This window comes from Ischnura elegans, chromosome 2 (genome assembly GCF_921293095.1).
Source record: "Ischnura elegans chromosome 2, ioIscEleg1.1, whole genome shotgun sequence".
NCBI lineage: Eukaryota > Metazoa > Arthropoda > Insecta > Odonata > Coenagrionidae > Ischnura > Ischnura elegans.
In genome coordinates this window covers 79,300,468-79,307,196 of record NC_060247.1, presented here as the reverse complement: position 1 = coordinate 79,307,196, position 6,729 = coordinate 79,300,468, and the positions used below count along the sequence as shown (strand labels likewise).

Here is a 6,729-nt window from a genome sequence, read left to right as displayed (position 1 = left end):
AATTAATTTTTTAGTATTGTCTGAATGGGATTATTTCCTTGTTTTCCGATAATTTCCTTGTTAGACTCGTATTTTACGACGTGAAATATGAGGAGTTACCTTTATTTTTTTCTTTAATTGAAGTCAGCCTATATTCAGGTTCGAAAAGATGTTTCTTACGTCCAACAATCAGTTTCCGACTTTTATATTTTTACAGTCATCTTACGAAATAAAAAATATAATTTATGTCAACGGTGTAACAAAGTATTTTTTGTAATTAATTTTTAAATTTTTATTACCTAAAATATTTTTGTTGAAATTTCATCCGCATTTTCCGCATCCACTGAATTCCTTCAATTAATTTTGACATTATAATTAACATTTGGTGGAATGTAGATGCCCTATGGCAAATAAAATAGTGTTTCTTTTTATTCCTACTCGTCAGGGTAACTTTATATGGTGACAACTGCAACCCTGGTTATTTACCACTGGGGTGCCACCACCATAGGTTAATTCTGTGGTCAAAAATATGTTTAATTATTTAGTGGAATATCGTATTTTAGGCATCTCATGTCTTCTCATTTAATCGTCCCCCAAGCATGGAATCATACGCTAATACAGCTGACTCCCGATTATCCAGCTGCGGTATATCCGTGTTGCGGATATTTATCCGTGCATGATTTTCACTCTCGCTCAATATTTTCCGCGATCTTTATTAAAAAAATAAAATCGGACGCAAAATCATCGGAATTACCGCATTAATGCTAGGATACACCGGGATTATTATATCAGTAAGATTCCCCTTCGTAAAACGGAAGCGATCGCACGCTAGATGTATTCACGGGAGCGTTGTGTTCCTGTTTTCCAAGCCTCGCAGTGCGCAACCGCGCTCCGTGATCACGGATACACACACGTAAGTACCGCAGCAGTTGCAACCCGGGCAACTTGTGTGAGACGTGGTGCCTGACAGTGTAGTTTCCGACGTTGAGCAGTGGTTTTGAGGCATTCGTGCAAAACCACTTTTCTGTATCCGTGATCACGCAGCCACGGATGTGTGGTTTTCGAAACCAGGCATTACATAAAGCATTATTAATGCGAGTACAACCATGTTATCGCCGTTAAATGACCGCGAACTGGCAAAAAAAACTCTCGTCGAGTCCTGAAAACATCTAAAATAACAAAATAACGGCATAAATAATAATATATTGTTTGTTTTACGTGAATTATGAACATTACAAGACATTAAAGTGAAAGTTTGGGTTATCCGTGTTTTCCGATTATTCGTGCCGTCTCTCCCCATCGTTAGCCCAGATAATCGGGAGTGTACTTTGGTTAAATCAAATAATTGGGTCTTCTGCATGTTGACGCACTGGTTTCTCTAGTTATTTTAACATTTAAATCTCATTTGTTATGATTCACTGAATTATAATGACGCTCTTTCCTTCGGAATTCAATGCATACGGTTAGAGATTATTTAATTATTATTATATTTGTGCCACACGTGTTGTAGTGCTGGATAGACTTGATTTATAAGAAGAAATTCTAGTATGGGTTATGGTATCGGTTGGTATCAATTACTCTTGAATCCTAATGCTACGCCGGAATAAAAAGGCACATGTTCCGTCTTCAGCATGATAAAAGTGCAGGAAGCAAAGAAGCTGTCATTTCGGTTCCGCGTGAGATCAGAGAGGGGTAAGTGGTACCCAAAACACGAGGCCTTTATGTAATGCGATTCCGTTGAGGCAAGGATTGGGGAGGATGAATGTCATAAACCTCCCAACTTCATCAGGGAAATTAGCTATGTCGTCGATACGGAAGTGAAGGACGAGGCTTTCGTGGAATTTTTCCCGCTACCCGGTATCGAAGTGTTTTCCGCCTCGGTAATAAAATGGCTGAGACTTTTGAAGATACTGGAGCTTTAGTACTTCCGAGGCTCATTTTATTTAAGTTTAGGATACATTTATCTTCATTAGAAAAAATATTGGATTAATCTATTATTTGTCCTCACCTATTGGAAGTTCTTAAACTCATGTTGAATTCTTATATAATCATCGAATCTCAGAATAATAGAATAAACGCGGGTATTCCTACGAAAATCTATTGATTGCTTTGTTTACAGACTGGTTAGCGTGTGAGTGTACCCTTCTCATTAAGTTTTTAAAGGACCGATAACCATGAATATTTTGTGATCCATTAGCCTTAGTTAGTCGCGTCTTTATAATTAACCGGAAGTGAATATTTAAAATATCTCAATGTAAAAAGTTATTATTTTAGAAGCAACTTTATTCAAAAATATTTTTGTTTACGTAAGCAAAATTAATGATTCCATATAATTTGAGATTTTTTTAGTTGTTGAAATATCCAATGTAAGAAAATGCGCTGCTATTTTTTGCCTCAGAAATGAGGGATGATACTGGAATTTTATTGGAATTTTGTTTTTTTTCATCATTTCCCCTCTTTAGGGAAATATTCCAGGAAAATCATCTCGAAAACTCTCCTAAGAATTTCCCCCTGAAGCTATATCCTTGGAAATTTTGCATCGCCGGTTGCATTTCTACTCTCGAATATATTTTGTGCCTCAAGCTTCACTTCCATCTTATTTCCAACTCTACTCTCTCTCCCAATTTCGCCCTTTCTTTCCGTAGAAGTGTATCTTCTTGTTCGTGAAAATATTGGATAGTGAAAAAGTGATCCAATAAGTGTGGAAAAGTTTTCAATGAAAAAATTATCTGGCCGATAAAAAAAATATATTTAACAAATTAATCAAGTGCAACTTAACCGAGTTATAGAATTGCACTGTCGGAAGTAACCCAAATATTTTAATTTTTCTCGCATCACCCTTTCAAATCGTTCTTGTGATATTGGCGATTTAAGGAGGCTGCATGCCTATAAAAGTTGAAGAAAAGATTGGTAGAGAAAAATACAGGAATGAAGTTTTATTAAGTGTTTTGGTTGACATATTGCTAGAGTGTTTTGAGTTTTTCGTACAGTTAATCCATAGAAGTTACTGCGCTCTTTCCTTCTGCATGAGTGTAGCTTCTTGCTCATATAAATACTGGATAGTAAACATGTAAATATTGGACATGTAAATACTGTTTCAGATAGAGCGAAAAAACATTTTAATGACGCACAACATCACCGGTTTATAGAATTACTCTGTAGGAAGAAACATTAACATTTCAATTTTGCTCGCATCACCTTTTCAAATCATTCCTGTGATATTGACGAAGTAATGTGACTGCATACCTATTAAAGTAAATGAGAAGTTGATTAAAAATGATGCATGGGTAAAGCACTCGTCTTGTTTAGTGATAAAGGTGATATATTGCTGGAGAGTTTTTCCAACCAATAGTCTATGGGAGTTACCTTTCTGGTTAGCCAGGCCACACAGAGAAAAATGTTCAGGCGGTACGCCTAAACGTTCGGCCCTAACGACCAAATATTTTAATCGGTATGGGGCTGACTGAACTTTTCAGTGAATTCAACAGAAAAGTCCAGTCACACCAGTTTAGATGCTCCCACCAAAGTGTTTCCTGCGGGTGACAAAATGATGCAGTTGTTGCATAGGAACAATCTAAATAATATGACTAAATGAAACTTCATCAGAATGTCTGAATTGAGTCAGTGCTATTAGTCAAACACGACCAGATCCATAATCTCAACTACCTTCTGTGATGGAGTTTGGGTAAAACCAAGGATATTAATAGAGGGTTTAGTCACCTTGATAATAAAAGAATAGGTACTGTCTTTACAGAATTTGATTAATGTGACTAAATTGTTTAATTAGCCTGTTTGAAATTTTTTTATTATATTGGTCAAATGCTTTACTAATTTGTCTTTTTTTTAACTCCCTTGCGGTTGGTGTAAAAGTTAACGTACAAGCTGGTATTTTGATTAATTTATCTCCCCATAAATAAGGTAGACAATAACTGGACCTTTTTTCGCATGAAGTTTATTTATTAAATATCTTTAGTACATACAAAAATATTTTGCTCATTCTCAAGTATTCGTGAAAACGGACAGCTTAACATTTTGCATTCAAAGCATGAAACATTTTCAGTTAAATCAACACTAAATGATGACAGATGATAACTCCATGATATTGTAGTAAGTTGAGAATAAAATAGGAGACTTCATTAGAAGTATTGACAATAATTTAATTTTACATTTCCAAAATTGGGAGATCCTAACTCATTGGCACCCACCACAATACAAGAATTGTCTTTAAATTTGATACCGTTTAAAATGACATTTGTGGATGCTCTACACAAACCTTGGAAAAAATTTGGCATCTTACTCTTAACTAGAGGAAAACAATGTATTTTATCTGCTTGAATGACATTGCAGTTTGAACTGAAAGTTATCCTTTTACGAAATCCTTTTTGAGATAGAAAGCGGTAGGCTAAACTTAACCAAGTTTTAATACAAATAGGCATTGGAGTGTCGATACGACTAGAAATAACAGTAGCAATTCGTTGTAACATTCTATGCCTTCTTTCAAACTTTCCACTCCATCTTTCCACTAATTCATACACCACGTATGAATTAGTGGTCCGCAGTTAGAACACAGCAGTAATAAAGCATGAAGCGAAACTTGGGTTTAAAGGAATTACCAAATAACCTAATATATGTATAGAGAATGATGTTGAACAATAAGGTAATGAAACTGATCGATTAACTCAACTTGAATCGGTGTACAACACAGGATTTCAACAATATCACGTGACATTAAGAAAAGTCTCCTAGATGGGTCGTCTTCAGGCACTAAATTTCCTATCATATGGGCAAGGCATAAAACAAAATTGATCATTTCACTGGCTGATATTCTAATAGACCCACGACATAGTTCTTCTTTAGCAATAGCGGCAGGTTTATTAGAAACCGTATCTCCATATTTAAATATAATAATTCTAAATCCAAGCTGATCTTCGGCGCAATACTTCTTGGAAATTAAGTCTGGCATAATATTTATAAGGTCATATTTGGCTACAAACTATGACTAACCTAACCAACTAGAACTATGACTATGACGACTTCTAAGATATCATGCATCAAGTCGAGGCTTCCCCCTTCTATTACGTTGAACCTTTCTACCTAATTCCATATACATTTTTCCATCATTCCAGTAAGAGAACAGTTACGCACTTCAACATCAGCAACACATTGTAGGTTTCAACAGTTCTCAATAGTTCCTTTTTTTCTTCAGTGCATGAGCAGGACTCAGATTTAGTAAGTTTAAAAATTTGACAGATATAATTAGCACTAAAGCTCTCTATAAATCCAAGAATACAACGAAAACCAAGATTGTCATCAATAATAGATCCCAATGCAAAATACACTTGAACATTTCCATGCTCTGTCACAACAAAAATATGTACCTTGATAACTAAGAAAATTTAACCCTTCAATGAACTTACCAGAAATAATATGGTTGCTTGAAGAATCAAAAAAAGGATTATCGGGCTTCCAGTAATTAGAATGGAAAAACATAGTCAGAACTCTAAACTAGACATAAATTCAGAGGGGAGACATGGACAATACAGATAAACTGCTCCTAGTTGGTATAGTCCACTATGAGAGCCTAAAACAAATTCCAATTTCAAGATCATCAAGAAATAATAATACGACAATTACCAAACATAACTAATTAAGACTAACAGTCTTTCCTTGGCGTCTTGTTCAAAGGAGGCTCGTCTCGCACAGAGTCGATGTTAGCACGGAACACCTTGCAAAATTTTAGAAACTGGTCTGGCGTCAGTAATATTTGTAGAGTATCTCATCTAGTAGCTGAAAGGCTACTTTGTCGATTTCTGCTCCTTCAAAGAAGTACAATGGTTAAAACTTGATAACTAAATTTAAATCAAATAAAAATTGAATTAACACCATAAATTAGGTGTTAAATGTAAGTTTCTGCAAAAAAAAATACAAAAAAGAGGAGAAAAATACGCCTGCAAGAAGGATTGAACGTGGCCCCCCCGCGTTGTAACAACGGTCTCTAACAACTAGTCTAAATCGGTTACCATAATAAATATTTACAAAAACGCCGCAATATATTATTATTGTAAATAATCAACCTTTGTTTTGAAATGTGAATAAAATGTGACTACAGTCTCCATTTGTAAGTTTAAGAGGATTACTAAATGCACACAATTACATTACGTAGTTATATATCAGTATCAAACGTAGATGCGTAAGAAAACTTAATTTGCAGGCTTTTTTCTATCGCTCTTACGCACTAACTGGCAGAGCTTCGGTAACTATGTACGTAGAGCTTCAAGCATACCGACAGAAGATGAGTAGTGATGACTTCTGAACAGGGTTGACTAGACGTGTTCCATGTTATTTGTTGGAGATACTCTGGGTGATGCGACTAGACTAAGCTAGAGGGGCAGCGCAAAGCGTTTAGACAATCTACCAAAATACCTCGGATTACGTGGCAGAGTGTCCAATAATTGCCATAGAGGGGGCGGACTGGATAGCGTTTAGCTGTAACACCCAAAGTTGTTTTCTCCGTGCACTAATAAGCTACATTATTTAATTCAAACGCGGTGAGGTTATAAATGACGATAACTATACATATTTATTTGATATCGAGTTGTCTCTGTATGAGATCCTGCGCGAGCAACCTTCCTTCAAAATCTGGGATGTTACGTTTTTGGCAATATGTTATGGCTTGATTGAAGATTCTCGGTCTTTCGATGGTCTGTCTTTGCGAGGACAGTGAATTTGGAAATATAAGACGAGGGAGGA

General features: G+C 35.7%; 1 long non-coding RNA gene across 1 annotated transcript; it reads right to left on the bottom strand.

Annotated features, from left to right (window-relative positions):
- Positions 1–5,197: 5,197 nt before the first annotated feature.
- LOC124174093 lies at positions 5,198–6,485 on the bottom strand. Its single transcript, XR_006868857.1, has 2 exons — positions 5,638–6,485; positions 5,198–5,560 (listed from the first exon to the last, which is right to left on the bottom strand). It is a non-coding gene; the product is annotated as an uncharacterized LOC124174093 (long non-coding RNA).
- Between the last annotated feature and the right edge of the window lie 244 nt (positions 6,486–6,729).